At 52.3% G+C, this 17,383-nt stretch overlaps 1 protein-coding gene across 2 annotated transcripts in view; it reads right to left on the bottom strand.

Annotated features, from left to right (window-relative positions):
- Nucleotides 1–17,383, bottom strand: part of TSPAN18 (tetraspanin 18) — a 199,406-nt gene that overhangs the window by 63,609 nt on the left and 118,414 nt on the right. For both annotated transcript variants that reach the window (XM_043482776.1, XM_043482777.1), the window contains one exon: nucleotides 3,848–3,988. The gene's annotated coding sequence lies outside the window, so the exon portion shown is untranslated. The remainder of the gene's footprint in view (nucleotides 1–3,847; nucleotides 3,989–17,383) is intronic.

Below are 17,383 nucleotides of genomic sequence, written 5' to 3'. Positions count from 1 at the left end.
TCACACAGAGTCAGACACGATGGAAGCGACTTAGCACGCACACACGCAAATGGTAAAGTGGCTCAAGAAACTTTCCTCAGAGATGAGTGAGTGGGGGTGGCGAAAAGAAAGCAAAAGGCCCTCCCAGCAAGGGAAGGGCAACCCAAAGCCTCCAGGTAAGTGGTAGCTGTTGTGACCCAGCTGGTCAAGAATCCACCTGCAATGCGGGAAACCTGGGTTCGATCCCTGGGTTGGGAAGATGCCCTGGAGAAGGGAAAGGCTACCTACTCCAGTATTCTGGCCTGGATAATCCCATGGACTGTATATAGTTCATGGGGTCGCCAAGAGTCCCACAGGACTGAGCGACTTTCACTTTCAAGTGGTAGCTGAAATAGGGAACACAAGGACTCAATTTAGGAAGCCCTTGCTTTCTAGACAATACTTTCAGAAAGTGAAGCGACACCTGCAGAGTGTGTGTGTGTGAGGCTTTCGGATACCAGATGCACTGAAACCGAAGGCATCTGTCAGAGAGAAGCTACCCGGGTGCTGCAAGCCACAGGAAGGGCCCGTTTAGGACAAAGCAGCCCCCACCCCCTGCCACGGCACCAGTAGGGAGTACCTGTTGTTGTGTCTGCCCAGCATCGCTTCCTCCTTCTTCTGAAAATAGCACCCGGGTTTCCCCTTTGGGGTACCAGCCCTCTCACTTTCAGGCTGAATCCTCCCACCCACAGCATGCGCGCACACACACCCCCCTCCAAACACAGACCACGCAACACTGGCCTAGTCTGGTCAATGAGCACATCCTCTCCTTCAGTGATTGGTCAGAGGTGGTCATGTGACCCAAGACTAGCCAATAAGCTTCGACTCTGGGACTTTCGGTGTTCCCTGCAGCCGACCTTCACTTCTGGCCCGTCACTGGTTCTTCTGACCTGGGCAGCAGCTCTAGCCTTCCCCTCAGACCCAAGAACCGGGCACAAGCCAGCAGCCTCTGGGGCTCACCCGTACCCCAGCCTTCACAGTTGTCTGGCCCCACCTAGGGTTGTGTTTTGGCTGATCTAGTGAGATCCCTCCAACCTGGGCTCTAATTAACTCCTGGGAAATAGAAGTTCTCCTTTCATTGGGTTTGCAGTGAACAGGATGTCAGCCTGGAGCTGCTGGCCGCTGCCCTACTGCCACGTGGGGAGTGCTTACTAGGGACTGAATCCCACAAGGAAGGAAGCAGAAGGCACAGACCTGGGCATCTCTTGAACCTTGGACACCAATAAACAGGTCCCAGATTGCCATGATATTGGAAAACAGAACAAACAAACAAAATGAATATGTTGCATATCTTCTTGCTTTATCAGGTTTGAAATGAGTGTTGGCTCCCAAATGATGCAGCATCTGAGCTCAGTTCAGGCTTTGCCTGGCTTCCCTGGTGGTTCAGATGGTAAAGAACCTGTCTAGTAACGCAGCACACCTGGGTTCAATCTCTGGGTCGGGAAGGTCCCCTGGAGAAGGAAATGGCAACCCACTCCAGTATTCTTGTCTGGAGAATTCCATGGACAGAGGCGCCTGTGCGGGCTCTAGACCATGGAGTTGCAAGGAGTCGGAAATGACTGAGAAGCTAATACTTCACTCATCACCCCACCCCACCCCACCACCCTGTGTCCGCTGCCCCACCTAGGGGTCTCATTGGGCTAATCTAATGAGACCCCTCCAACCTGGACTCAAATCCATTCACTCTGCCGCCATCCCTTGTTGTTCTGTTCACTGAACTTCAGTTTTGCTTCGAGAAACAGACACCACACAGTGAATGAGGGCCCTCCTGAGCTTGGGGTGGGAAGAGTCACCCCATGGCTTTGGCCTATGCCTCAAAGAGACCTGCGGAGGGTAGAGGCAGTGGGGTATGACTGGGCTCAGTTGTCAAGCAGGTAGGGAAAGTTCCTCGATCTTTTACCCGCTGTGTCATCTTGGGCAAGCTGCTCTTTTCTGTTGCAGGATCCTCAACTTTAAGTGGGGATCATGGCACCAAATACCTGACAGAAGGACAAAAACCTACAAAACTGGCAGCACCAGTTGGTGGTGATGAGACGGCGCAAAAGGGACTCTCGCTTGTTGCTGGTGGGGATGCAAAGTGAAACAGCCACTTTGGAAGACAGCTTGGCAGTTCCTTAAACAGCGAGATGTACTCTAACCGTACAATTCAGCAGTCATGCTCCTACATAGTTACCCAGCTGATTGAGAACTTATGTCCACACAAAAACCTGCACATGAATGTTTATAGTAGCTTTATTCATAATCACCCCAAACTGGAAATAACCAAAATTTCTTTCAACAGATGAATGGATAAACGAACTGTGGTACCTTCTGTGGAATATTATTCAGTGGTAAAAATGAATGAGCCATCAAGTCATGAAAAGACATGGAGGAATGCATATTATGAAGTGAAAGAAGCCAGTCTGACAACGGTACCTACTATATGATTCCATTATATGATATTCTGGAAACAGCACAAAGGAAAGAAGGCAGTAAAAGGATCACTGGTTTCTGAGGGTGAGGAAGAAGGCATGGAGGATGAAAAAAAGGGGGGATCATATCAATGGCAAGGCAGAGGGTCCCTTAGTATCCATTCCCCTCCTTTCCTTTTAATAGAATTATAATTGGGCAGATAATCCCCCAGAATAAAGACGCTAACTCCCAGCCTCCCTTGCAGCTAATTGTGCCGCAGGACTCTACTCTGGCCAATGGGAGCTGAGAGGAAGTGACGTGTGCACCTCTTAAAGGAAGGGGCACCCTCTCCTTTTCTGATTTCTTCCTTCTTGCCAACCCGAATGGAGAGACGGTCACGGGCCGTCGTGGGTCATGTAGACAAGCAATGGGTACAACCACAGCACAAAAGGAACTTGGGACCCTAACTTGGGTCCCTTTTGTGTCAAAGGATCCCTTTAGCTTAGAAATTTCCTGGGAGAAAAATCAACCTGTCTCTTGCTTAAAGAAATTTAGTTTGCATTTTTATCACATACAACCAAGTGATTATCCTTATAAGTGCAAGGACCCTCAAGAATTGTCCTGAGGATTCTGCATAATATAGGTGAAACAGCTTCACTCACTCATTCATTCATTCAGCAAATAACAGCCAGTTTACTCTGCTGGCTTCCCTGATGGCTCAGGCGGTAAAGCGTTTGCCCGCAGGGCAGGAGACCTGGGTTCGATCCCTGGGTTGAGAAGATCCCCTGGAGAAGGAAATGGCAACCCACTCCAGTACTCTTGCCTGGGAAATGCCATGGATGGAGGAGCCTGGTAGGCTACAGTCCATGGCGTCACAGAGAGTCGGACACGACTGAGCAACTTCACTTTCACTTTCTTAGTCTGCTGGGATCTGGGGGTTCAACTAAGAATGAGACAGACAAACCCCTGTCCTCTGGAGTCCATATTCTATTGCAGGAGACAGACAAGGACTCAACATGAGGATGAGTTAATTACAGATTGTCACAAGTACAGTGATGCTATTAGTAACAGCTAACGCTTACTGCGTTCTAAGCTTACTACATGTCCTGTTCTAAGGACTTTTCATATATTACTTCATTTTATCTTCACCACAAACCCAAGAGAGGGGTGCTGTTGCTTCCTCATTTGACTGAGGAGGAAGCAGAGTCACAGAAAGGTTGAGAAACCTGCCCAAGGTCACACAGCTAGTAACTGGTGATTCAGGATTGGAACCCAACTCTGTTCGACTTTAAAGCCTTAGCCACTGGGCTCTCCTGCTAATGAAGGGAATACAACAACACACGGTGATAAAGAATGTTTAGGGTGTCCTCTGACGGCTGCTGTTAGCAGCAGCAAAAGCTGCATAAAACCCCGTGCTGAACACCCCGAGCTCCCTTACCTGGGTAGCCGGTGTTGAGAAGTCTGGAAAAAGATTGTGCCCACGTTTTTAGGGGTTCAGATGCAAAGGGTTCACGTTGCTTTGATGACAGTTTCGGAAGGTCTGGTCTCTGCAAGCCCCAGCTGTCACGGAGATGCCCACCTGTGAGAGACAAGCAGAACCGGTCACGACTGCGAGTGGGGGACCCCATCAGCTCACACTGCCCAAGGTCTGTTTGTTTAAAATGCGCTCTGGGCCCAGAGGAGAGAGTGCAAAGGGCGGCTGGTGGGCGGGAGCCTGGGCCTGGGTCTCAGGATTGTGGGGGGAGTCACCCTTTAGGTCCTGGCTGAACTTGCCTGCAAACAATTCCAAGACACAAAGATATGCATACGCCTGTGTGTGTCCGTCCTGGATAGAAATACGCAAGCGTCACACCCACTGTGTCTAGCACAGCGCCCTTGGCAGAACGGGAGGCTTGATGAATGTCTCCCGATTTGCTTTGATGTGAAACATCATTTTATATGTCTGAGTGAGTGGGAGGAAACTGCGAGTTCACGCGCATTGGCGGAGAGAGTTTTTTTCCTCATGTGAAAATACACTCCTGGGATGCTCCATCCAGCCAGACTAATGGCCTCATTTTAGCAATGAAGAGACCACCCCCACCCAGAGAGGGGCAGCGACTTGCCCAAAGTCACAGAGCAAGTTGGTGGCAGAGTGAAGTCGAAACCGCAGTTTCGCCTAACCCGTGGCTGGGTGCTCTCTCCCGGGCCACGCCCTCCCTTGTGGTCGTCAGATGGGCACCCCTGGAGCAGACTGGGCACTGGCTCTGCTCCTGGTCTGACAGATGAATGCTGCTCACAGGCCTGAACGGAGAGTGGTTCTCTGGCTGCGTCTAAGCCTGGACAAGCTATGGGAGGTAGTGCCCATGGTGGCTGGGAGCATGGGCTTGCAGGCAAATGGACCTCCATCACATGTCGGGGCAACCTCTTTCCAGGAGTGAGAGACCCTAGGGGAAGCAGGCATCCTTTCAGAGCATCACTCTCCTGGTCTGCAGAACAAGAAAACAAGTAGCATCTCTCTTGAAGGATTGCAGGGAGTGAAAACGACTCTCCCAAGTCTGTGGGGCCACGGCAGAGCATTTGGCTCATAGCCATCACTCCAAAAAGCTAGGGAGGCGACCCAGAGCAGGGTCTGTGAGAGTCAGAGCATTGGACTTGGGAGGTGCCTTGCGCCCTTGGCAAGTCTTTAGACAAAAACAATCTCTCGATGTTACCCGTGATTCATGTTCTCAGCTCCCACTGTCCATCCCCATCTCTCCCTTCACAGCCCAGCGTACCTGCCTCTCCCTGCTGGCTGCAACTCCCCACCTACCCACGGGCTCCCCACATCCCAGCCCACATTTCACCAGCCAGCAAAATGCAAATGTCATTAGCACTCTGCAAGCTGGTGAGCTAATGTCACCAGACGGCACATGAGAACTGGGGAGGGGCGGAGGGTGGGGGGCGAATTCCCCAGGAGGGGTGGCGTTGTCAGCTTTTTCCAATAAGGGTATGATGAAGAACTAAATGAACGGCTTCAGGAAAGAGGCGACAGTGGAGACTGTTCTGGCAGCCTCTCTGCAGCTGTGACTCTTTCCAGGTTCACCATGGCCGCCTGTGGTCCCTGCTTCAACCCCCAACCCCAACACATGATGGATGTGTCTTGGCCTCTCTGGGCCTCCACCTCCTCCCCCAGCTGATGAAGCAGCTCAAAGGCAGGACACTCAACATCCACCCTCTCATTTCCATCCCAGCCCAGCTCCCTCAAATCTGCTGAGAGAAGTAGACCACCCCCTCAATTAACATGGCAGTGGTGGGGGGGGCGTCCTCTCTCCCAGGAGGAGGTGGCAGCATTGGACCCCTTGGATCCGCAGGCAGGCGTTCTGGGTTCCAGCCCCAACATGGAACTAACTTGCCCTGAGCACTCAGGCACATCCTCCCCTTTGTGGGGTTCTTAGCTTCTCTAGTTGTGAAAGGGGGTGTCAGACTTACCACCAGTCCCGACGATCTCTCCAAGTTAGCTCTAACCACCACCACCCCCACCTCAACCAACTCACAGGCAGAGATGCTAATGTATGCTTCCTTCTCTCTCTCTTTTTTTTTGGCTCTGCTGCATGCTTGCGGAATCTTAATTCCTTGACCAGGGATCAAACCCGTCCCCCTTGCAGTGGAAGCTCAGAGTCTCAAACCCTGGACCACCGTGGAAGCCCGAGGGTCCTCCTCTTCTAATGCCCTTATGATGCTGGCAGTGATGACACCAGCAGGCACATTAAGGCTTCCTGGAGGAGGGGGCAGATGTGTGTGTGTGTGGAGATGAAAGCAGGGAGCTGTGGGCAGGGTGCTGGGTGAGCAAAGGCATGGGGAGACACAGCGGAGGGAGAAGGACTTGGAGTCCAGGCTGTCCATGAGGAGGTTGGAAAATGAGATGGAAGAGTCCTGTGGTCAGTGCTTTCAACACAAGTTCCCCTTTAATTCTAACAGTGCTAGCTTTCCCAATTTATTGAGGAGAAACTGAGGCTCAGAGAGGTTAAATAATGAGCAGAGACATAGGGTTGTTAAAACATCACCAATTGCATTTGAACTCCAGAGTTGATTTAAGGGCAGAAGCTCTTGACTGCTGTGGGATGCTGCTGTCTAGACTGTTTAAAATAGAAGGAGCACTAGAGAAATTCAGGAGTCTTTGTGTCTTATAACACATGCAAGGAGTAGGGGGAGTTGCATGTGTGAACGTGTAGACATTGTAAATGAGGGTTGGTCACTGCTGAATGAAGTTGCTGCCTGGAGCCGGGGCCCAGAAATCCTGGATGACCAATGGGGCTGGGGAGTGGGCAGGCAGAGGGCCCGGGCCATCCCATGGTGGCCCCCGAAGCCCTGCTCTGCTGGCTACGAGTTGGGCCTGTGCTCACGGATCCTGCCATGCGGCCTGGCCCGCATCACTTATCCCTGGATCCCATGCTCCTCTGACTGCTGCCCAGGAGGCTGGCATGTCCTGCCCTTGGCCTCTTTCTTGACTCAGTCTCCTCCATGGCCCCTGGGGTTGCCTGCCCCAGCCAGGGACAGATCCAGCAGACAGAGCCTGGTAGACATCTGGGGCTGCTGCCAGGGAGCGGGGAAGCCAGCAGGTGAGTGGCACCTTGCACCCACTGGGGACCAGCCAGACCTGGACTCCAGCCACTAGCCACTGGCTATGTGATCGCGGCTGCAACCTGCCTCTCTGAGCCTCAGGGACTCCCTCACTGAGCTGCTAAGATGACCGCCTAAGGGAAAAGGCTTGCAAACCATGAAGTTCCGTGCCCACAGAGAGGGCTGTGGTTCGAAATCTAGTGGCCGAGGCAACCCAGGAAGTAGCAGAGAGTTCCCGAGGGAGCAGTGACTGGGAATCCAGCCAAGTCCTTTATGTTAAGTCCCCCTGCTCCTCCCCTGGGCCTCGGTCTCCCCACCCATAAAGCAGAGGGTCTTCAGGCTTGGATACGGAGCAGGGCTCGGCCCCTCCGTGGCTACTGTTCTTCGCCATGGTTCACTGTTAAGGTCATGGCTGGATTTCACTTGTCAGAAACCAGAGGGCTATTCTTGCAGCAGTAAGCTGAGTAACTGGGGCCCAAGATGGGGAAGTTTCGACAGGTGGAGAGAGGTTTCATGGTTGCATGTTCAAGTCACTGACCAAGAAGGAATGCCTCTGAACAGACAGAAGGAAGCACGCAGGAACAGAGGGGAGCAGAGCTGCTGGAAGCTGATAGAACTTGGACAAGTTCTCTAGCCAAATTTGCACTGGGCTGGCCCTGAGTGAGAGGACACAAGGCTTTCTATTTCCTGGAGACCTCAAGGGACAGGAGCATTAATGGCGAGCATTAATGGAGCACCTACTATGTACTGGGACTCTGGGGGTGCCAGGTGAGGTACCAACTCTGCCTTTCAAAAGAGCTCCTGTTACAGGGAAGAGTGACCACGCCCAGGTCTCTATAGTTCAAAGTGGCTTCGGGGGGCTCATCACTTTGCTTTCAGTTCAGAGGAAGGAGGGGCCCCTTCCTGCTTGGACCCCAGGGAAGGCTTCCTGGAGGAGGAGGCAGATTTGAATGCATGGAGATGAGGGCACTGTGGCAAAACGGCCAGAGTGAGCAAAGGCAGGGTGGTGCTCAAGTGGGCAGTGGGTACTCAGGACCAGAGGCGAGGCTGCCCACAGGGGTAGAATGAGAAATGAGATGGGAAGGGGCTGGATGATGAAGGTCCTTGAGTGCAGGACCAAGGACGATGAACTCTATTCGAAGGCAAAGGGGAGCCACTGAAGGTCATAGAGCAGAAACGTGCCTTAGGAGGTTGACAATGGCTAGGAGACCAGGCAAGGGGAAACGGGCAAGGAGAGGATGGAGGGAGGATGGGCAGGCCTGATGGTGGGGCTGGAGGTGGATGAAGGGTTGCTGGAGGGATGGGGAAGGTGGGGGGGATGTTGAAACTGGCAGGTTGTGGGGAGGTGACACAGGAGTGTGTGGGGGAGATGATGACTGGATTAGGACATGTTGGGTTTGGTCCCAGCTCTGTCACTGTCCTCATGCATTCTCTCAGGCACGTCAGTTTACCTCGCTGGGCCTCAGTTGCCTCCCCTCTAAACTGAAAAAAATAGAGAGATGTGGAATTCAACCAGATAATCTGTAAGAGGTATTCAGAACAAACTAAGTGATTATTGTATGCTTGCTTTATAAAAGGTAAGCATTTATTGCTTTTTTAAATTAGTGGTGACCTTCCCCTATTACAAATGAAGACACTGAAGTTCAAGGTCAAAGGAGTGGCTGGAATTGGCAGTGTTGGGCCTCAAATCACAGGAGAAGCAAATTATGAGCAAATAAATGTGGGATGACTCAGAGAAGAGTCCTGATTTTAAAATATTGCTAAAGAAAAGGGCTGTTTTATGACTTTTGTGCCGTGTGCTTATTAAACCCAAGCTATAAATGTGAACTAATAAGTAAAATGAGTTAAGTTAATGAAAAAAATCAACCTTCAGGACGGATCCATATTACCTAATGGCAGTCCATAAACATAAACATAAAATTTTAAAATACAAGAATGAATTGTAATGCCCAGCAGCTCAAGGAATCTGCAATTTCTCTGCCTTAAACATAAAAGCTATTGATTTTAGCTTGGGTTCTCATTGCTCATGAGTGAGCCTTTGAGAAGTCATAAAGGAAGGAGTTATTTCCAATTGTTTACCCACTAAGGATCATATGTATTGAATTTAAATTGTCTCTGATTCCTAATTAGTACAAACCAAATTAGAATCCAAGTAGAGCAGATCTGGAAAGGCCCCTGGAGACATGTAAGCTCAGTGTCCTTTGTCTTAGAGACCTGGAACCGGAGGGACGGAGGAGAACCAATTGCCCAAGATCACACAGCAGCTGGCGGTAGGAGGATCCAGCCTAGAACCCCAGGCTCCAGGCACCCGGGTCAGCATCCCGCCCTGGTCCCTGCATCGTCTGGGACGATCAGATCAGATGGGTGTGCAGGGCTGTTACCTGGGCCTTAGTCCTGGTGGATCCTGTAATTAGAACTTTCTCCTAGCTCTGGAGAAAAGTAATCTGCCCAAGAAAGGACCCTCAAAAGCCCAACTCATCCAATACTGATAGCAAAGGGTGTTCTAAGACCCTCTAGCACCTTGCTGTGTCTGGAACCCTGAGTCCCTGTGCCCACCCTGCCAGCCAGGCAGCTCAGCCAGGAGGGGCACACAGGGGCCTGGGGTTCTGTTCCAAGAGTGGCTGCAGGTTGGCATGGCCCAGGCCCAGGTTGGTTCCTCCCCGTGTTCCAGTGAGCAGGGGGCACAAAGGCCTATTGTATGGTGGGGAGGGGAGGGGTCGCTTAACTCAGCCAGGCTCCCTCTCTTTCTCTCTCTCTCACACACACACGCCCACAGGGACGAAGGAGCTCTGCCTGTGGCCCAGGCACGCATGCGTGCACGCATGTATGTTAAGCTGCAGCCCACACTTGATTATGAAGCAGATGTTTAATTACTACCTGAGTGTTATTAATCAACACGATTAATACACAACCCATACCACATAATTACTTTGCAATTACACCAAAACGAAATATTTTATTGCCGAGGGTTTGATAATTAGCCGGCCTCGCCAAAGGACAGGTATGACGGGCAGCGATTTTTCTTCTTTCCTTCCTTTTCCTTCCTACCCTGCCCTCTCATTAATATTCTGGGCTTATGTCCCCACCAGGCAGAGCAAAGAGCCCAGGCAGGCTGCCGGCCTCCTCCCTGCTGTGCTGCTTCTGCACAGACACTGGGTTTAATGTGATCCTCATTCGTCCTGTGGAGAAGGAAATGACAACCCAGCACTCTTGCCTAGAGAATCCTGTGGGCAGAGGAGCCTGGTGGGCTGCTGTCCATGGGGTCGCAGAGTCGGACATGAGTGAAGCGACTTAGCATGCATGCATGCATTGGAGAAGGAAATGGCAACCCATTCCAGTGTTCTTGCCTGGAGAATCCCAGGGACAGAGGAGCCTGGTGGGCTGCCGTCTATGGGGTCGCAGAGTCGGACACGACTGAAGCGACTTAGCAGCAGCAGCAGCACTCGTCCTGGTCCTCTCTGCTCAGCTGTCAAGCTTGGAAATCCATGTCCTTTGCTGAAACGAAGCCGGCCTCCCACTGGCCTGTGGATGGAGGGGCAGCGGCCGGCAGGGGTTACCTGGGGGCGCTCTGCAGGCAGCTGCCTAGAGCCGAATCTCAGCTCTACCAGTTACTCACTGTGTCACCTCTGTTGAGTTAACCATGCCTCAGTTCCCCCATGTGCAAGATGGAAACAGAACAGTTGTTACTTCAGAGGGGTCTTGTATTGCATATGATAGAAAACATAAAGTACAGAGTCTGGCACAGAGTCAGGCTCCAGTAATATCTATTATAACTATACTGTTATTATTTGGGCTTCCCTGGTGGCTCAGATGGTAAACAATCCACCTGCAATGCAGGAGACAAGGGTTCAAGCCCTGGGTTAGGAATTTCCCCTGGAGAAGGGACCGGCCAACCACTCCAGTATTCTTGCCTGGAGAATTCCATGGACAGAGGAACTGGGCGGCCTATAATCCATGGGGTCACAAAGAGTCAGACACGACTGAACTACTAACACATCACTATTATTTACCCAGAAATGGCCTCTCCAGGAATCCTCCCAATCAGACAGTCTCTCAAACATTCAGGCTTTAGGATTCCACTCTCTATGCCTCACTTAGAGCTTGGTCCCGCCTACCAGGAAACTTCCTACCTTGCCCTCTCCCCTCTGCCGGCCACCTCCATGGGCCCCACTTCCCGAATCCAAGCCTTCATCCTTTCTCTCCTGGTCCACGGCCATCAGCCTCCACACCATCTCCCTGCTGCCCTCCGCCTATTCCATCCTCCCGTGGGCAGGGAGACGGGTCCTCAGGGAGCAGAGCTTGGACCATGCCACTCTCCTGCTCAACAACCATCTGTAACTCACTATTGCCTATGCCACCTGCCCTCGCTGGATGATCACCAATGCTCCAAACTCCATCATTGCTTGGCTGCATGAGCACCTAAGCTTTTGAGGATGAATGAAGGAACGAATGTCTTGCAAGATTTGACAGGCATTCACACCCATCAAGCTGGGAAGCCCCAGAGCATTTTATGAGCCTGCATATCTCCATGGACTTAGGTTTATCTTGGAATTTGGGGTTTATTCCTCACTGGTTATTTCTCCTCCCCTGTCCCCCGCCCCCCGCCATAAAAATCTTCAAACCAGCTGCATTTAAGAAGGATTCAGGACTTCTCTGGAGACCCAGCGGTTAAGACTCTGCGCTTCCACTGCAGGGGGCACGGGTTCAATCCCTGGTTGGGAAACTAAAATGCTGCTTGCCACGCAGCATGGCCGAAAAGTAAAAACAAGCAAACAAAAACCCTGAAGCAAATAAAACCAACCACATCCATAAAGAAAAAAATAAAAATAAAAATCCATATTTTCAGGCACAGTAACCACAAGTGCAGCTGAGCAAAGAGACTGTATCAGGAACCTCGGATGCAGGGGCCACTGTGTGGTCTGCTCGAGAGGGGAGTGTAAGGGACACAGTGACAAATCCAGAGCAGATGGATCACCCTGGAGAGAGCCAAGGGGTGGTGGTGGTGTGCCTGAGTGTGCATTACACACACCTTTCTTTGCACAGACGGGGCCAACGGAGCTACTTCTCATGTGACTCAACTTCTTCAGTTACAAAAACATCAGGAATGGTGAGTCATTCACTTACTTGATAAACGTAAAACACTGGGCTCTGGAGTCAGACCATTTGTAGAGTCCTGTCTCTACCTCTGACTAGCTATGTGACTTTGGGAAAGTCCCTGAACTTCTCTTAGCTATTAGCCTCAGTTGTTGCTCAGTTGCTAAGTCGTGTCCAACTCTTTGCAACTCCATGGGCTGCAGCACGCCAGGCCTCCCTGTCCTTCACCATCTCCCAGAGTTTGCTCAAACTTGTGTCCATGGAGTCAGTGATGCCATCCAACAAACTCATCCTCCGCTGTTCCCTTCTCTTCCTGCCCTCAATCTTTCCCAGTATCAGGGTCTTTTCCAAAGAGTCGGCTCATCACATTAGGTGGTCAAATTATTGGAGCTTCAGCATCAGGCCTTCCGATGACTATTCAGAATTGATTTCCTTTAGGATTGACTGGTTTGATCTCCTTGCTGTCCAAGGGTTAGCCTCAGTTATTAGCTGTAAAGTGAGGCTAATAATAGCTCCCACCAACAGCATTCTTGTGAGAAGGTCATGCTCACTCTGATCACACTGTTTGGCATAGGGGACGAGCCAGACAGTTTTAGCTATTTTGTTATTATTAGTAAGAATAATGGGGTTTCCCTGGTAGCTCAGATGGTAAAGGATCTGCCTGCAATGCAGAAAACCCAAGTTCAATCCCTGGGTCGGGAAGATCCCCTGGAGAAGGAAATGGCAATCCACTCCGGTATGCTTGACTGGAAAATTCCATGGACAGAGGAGCCTGGTGGGCTGCAGTAGTCCATGGGGGTCACAAGAATCAGACACGACTTAGCGATTAAACCACAGTAAGAATAGTATACCCTGGGAACATATAGAAACTCAGTGTCTAAAGCAGAACTTGGCATGTAGTTCTAGACCTATGGGTGGAGAAGTTCCTGTGGGTGGAGAATCATTACAACAGAAGGCAGGAAAGTGATATTTGTCATTCATTTATTCATTCAGCAAAGACTCCCTGAGTGCCGACTGTAGAAATCTCTGTGTTAGGTGCTGCGGGAGGGCAGAGGTCACGTGGCAGATGTAGTTTACAGGGAGCTGGGAGCGGGCAGAGGCTGGGAAGTGCTTCAAACCTTCATCTTAAGGTTACTCATTGCTGTACCTCCAAAGGCTCAAATTGCTGGCCATCCCCAGGCGCTAGATGGAACGGATAGCAGCACCAATGAAGGAGTGGGCGATAGCTCCCAGATGAGTGGGCTCCAGTCCAAGGAGAAGGCGAAGAGGAGGAAACGCAGATGGCACAGCCCAATCAGTGGCTCAGGGGCCTTCCCTGGCATGACAGGTGGAAGGAGCAGCCTCTAGGCTGTTCTCTGGCGGAGACTTGAAAGGGGAGAGGCCAGGGAGCCGGTGGTCACGGCTGGCAAAGCCTGGGCTAGTGGGGAGCCAAACAGAATTCACAGAGAGGCTGATGGGGGCCACTTCAGGTCCAGGGTTTTCCTTCTTTGTCTGAAGTTCAAGCCTTGTTCTTTGGAGGTCTGAAGCCCCCCTGCCGGGAAACTGATGGGAACGCTTCCAGGGCACATCGGATCGAATATTTCTCTTGCCTGGAGTTTATATAAAGCTCCCTGCTCAGCCACAGGGCAAGGCCACAGGGCCAGTGCTCTGGCCACCAACCTCCACGGACGCAGTACTAGCCCAGATGACAGACAGGAAACATGACCCTCCAGGTAGATGTAGGGAGGGGCTGCAAAGCCAGGGTGCAGTTGTCCTCACTTAGGGCCAGCCGGGCTCACTGCTGGCCCAGGCTCAGCTGTCACATGAAGGTGGCTGAGCAGGGAGGCCTTCTTCCTCGCCCCGTGGGCCTCCTGGGCCCCCTCCCTCTCCCGACCCACTCTGGCTCTTCACTCACACATACACATACAGACACGCATACACAAACGCATACAAGTACACGCACACGCCAACACCCAAGGCAAACTCTGGCGTTGGATTAAAGCAATAAGGTCAAAACCATCAAGAATGCTGACCAGAAGGCAGAAACCTTTGTTCTCGTCTCAGCTCTGGGACAGCCCTGCTGTGTGCCCTGGGCTTCTGTTTTCTCCTCTACAAAATCAGACGTGTGCACTAAGTCACGTCAGTCGTGTCTGACTCTTTTTGACCCCAGGGACTGTGGTCTGCCAGGCTCCTCCGTCCATGGGGTTCTCAAGGCAAGAATCCTGGAGTAGGTTGCCATTTCCTCCTCCAGGGGATCTTCCTGACCCAGGGACTGAATCAGTGTCTTTTACGTTTCCTGCACTGGCAGGCAGGCTCTTAACCACTAGTACAATGATCTTCAATGTTCAAGTGAATGGAAGGGGGCCAAGTCCCTGCAGATGGGCAAAAGTGAGATGAGGAAGAATCTGAAGTCCCTGAGGCTTCAGAGTCCCGGGGGTGACATGCCCTGTACCTGGGAGAAAGCCAGCCAGGTGCTGACAGATTCAACAACCCAGGGCTCTTACAGCTTAACTAGGGGTGGGGGATGAGGCTAAATTCAAAGGCTGAGCCCATGGTTCATTATGAGACTGGAAACCTTATGTGAACCCCTCGAAGCCTCAGTTTCCTCACCTGTAAAATGTGTTCAATGACATTTCTCACTCATAAAGTTAAACAAGAAGACACAAGGAGATTGCCCAGCATAGCGTCTGGGCCAACTTAGCCTCAGTAAGTGGGAGCTTTTGTTAGTATTACAATTACAGCTCCAGCCACATCACATCTGGGGGAAATCTCAGCTACATCTCCCTCACTGCTCTGTGCCATCCTCAGGTCAGCAGGGACTCTGAGAAGTGGCTGGTCCTCACAGGAGGGAGTACAGCCCTCCCAGACCCCTGGTAGGCCCACCCTGAAGGGGGGCTTGCCTTATGACACCTTGGCCACATGCAAACACGGCTCTGTTCTAAACATCAGTTTTCTGGACAAACAGTGGCCACTTCTCAGAGCTCTGGAGAAAGGAACCCACCATTAGGGCTTCTAACCTCCCCTGAAACGTGTCCTTTTTATTCATGAGGGGAATATCTCCATGTATTGTTAAATACCAATGAGAATTCCTCAATCATCTGGGGACAAACACCTCTGGGGAAATCCCAGTCCTTGGTTGACCCTGATGCTGAAAGCTCCAGCTGTGTTTCTCATTCCTGGAGGAAGGGAGCTGAGAACAATGGCCTTCCCCACTCCTGGCCCTGGGGACAGGGGTTACTAGAGATCACTAGTCCACCTCCCGTCTGGGGGAGGGAAGGAGCGCCAGGCGGGGCCAGGCAGGAGAGACCGGTCCTGGGATGGTGAGAGCCTCCACGCAGATGGAGAGAGCAGGAAGCCTGACGCCACCTGCCCAACAGGTACTTGGGGGCTACGATGGAGCCGCTGTCCACATAGCATCTGATGTGTCCTCCTGTGGACCCTATGGGGTATTGCGCTCAGATGCTCAGTTGTGTCCAACTCTGTGACCCCATGGACTGTAGCCCGCCAGGCTCCTCTGTCCATGGGATCTTCCCATGGCAAGAATATGGGAGTGGGTTGCCATTTCCTCCTCCAGGGTATCTTCCCAACCCAGGGATGGAACCTGTGTCTCTTGCATCTGCTGCTTTGGCAGGTGGATTCTTTACCACTAGCACCACCTGGAAAGCCCATGGAGGGGTCTCTAAATGGAGACCCAGAGAGGTGGGTGATTCCAGTAGGTGGTAGAAAGGGGCTTCACACCTAAGTCTGCCAGGCACCACAGCCGGTGTTTTCTAATTCCAGAGTAAGGGATTGCAGGTGTGGGCGTCCTTCCCTGGAGGGCGTGAACACTGGAGTGGGTTGCCATGCTCTCCTCCAGGGGATCTGCTCGACCCAGGGATGGAACCTAGATCTCCTGCACTGAAGGTGAATTCTTTATAGCTAAGCCACTGGGGAAGCCCCCTGGAGGGCACACCCCTCCTTTGGCCACAGCCATGATGGATGCAAAAGTCTCCATGTGCCCCTTCTCTGGGGGCACTGCTGGCTCTGGCTGTTTGGGTCCACATCACCCAGTGATGCCTGGGAAGCTACAGCCCTGTCCCCATGCCGAGGCATAGCCCATTGCCCCCGACAGAGTGTGCTGGCCACAAACTCAATGTCATTCACGCCCCGGAGCTCCCCTGGGGTCCAGCCGAGGCTAGAAAGCTCTTGAACCCCATCCCTGCTTAACTTCTTCTCTGCCTTATCCTGCTTCTCTCCCTGGTCCTGAGTATCCTCCCTCAGTAATTCACTTACACAACTGTCCCTGTTCATGTTCTGCTTTTAGACAACCCAACCTAAGTCACAAAGGAGACAGACACGGCTCCTGCCGTCTTGGGAGTCTGCACCCAGCGGGAGTCAGACCTGAGACACAGGCCGATCATGACACGGTCCCTTCAACCACGACTACTGCTCCCCCACCGGACTGAGCATCAAGAGCTTCAGACACGCTGGGCGACCCTGTTCCTCCTGGCATCACTCAACACCAGCAACAACCCAGCCAAGAAGTTTCGTTAGCTCCTACTTGATAGATGGAGCTGAGGCTCAGAGAGGTTATCATTTGCCCAGGGTCACTGGCAACTCCTACGTGGCTGCACTTGGATTTGACCTCAGTTCTGCCTGATTGCTGGACCCCAGGGCTTGCCTCCCACTCACAAAGGGGGCCTGAATACAACTGAGATGGAGGGCAGGGATTCCAAGTGGTTAGGGTCATCCCTGGGGGATGACCCAGGGATGCATGAATAGCTGGCTATTCCCCTCTGCCACCTCCTGGGACAGGCGGCTCAAGGATGGCAGCCAGTGGGAGTGTGGGTCACCGGTGACTGCTTCCCTGGTGCCGTCCCGGCCCCTTCCCCCATCACAAGCCTGGGGGTCTCTCCCTCTCAAATGATTCCCACCCATCAGGCTCCTCCCTACCCTTCCCCCAATTCTTGTTATGTCACAGATCTTGCAGCTCAGCCAGGCGGGTGACAGGCAGAAAATGGGAATTGTTACCTGTTAATTCGGTTTCTGAGCCCCTGCTGCTGGCCAAGCCAGAACAGCTCCATGCCAGGCTCTGAAAGGAGTGAAGCGGCGAGGGGGCAGGAGGCAAACGGGGGGGAAATTACCCTTTCAGGCAGTGGTGGCTCCCCCGCCCCCAGGCCCCGGGCATGAATCCGACAGCCAGGGCCCTGAGTGAGGGCGGTGCAGTGGGGCCAGGGCAGGCTAGCCTCCTTGGATCTAAGAGCAGGACAAGGCTCTGGTTCCCAGAGCACCAGCCACCTGCACACTCTGCCCCGTCTTGGAGAGGAAAGGGCAGAATGCCTCA

Source organism: Cervus canadensis, chromosome 11 (assembly GCF_019320065.1).
Source record: "Cervus canadensis isolate Bull #8, Minnesota chromosome 11, ASM1932006v1, whole genome shotgun sequence".
Lineage (NCBI taxonomy): Eukaryota > Metazoa > Chordata > Mammalia > Artiodactyla > Cervidae > Cervus > Cervus canadensis.
The sequence above is the reverse complement of the archived record's forward strand: the minus strand, read 5'-3'. Positions and strand labels throughout refer to the sequence as shown.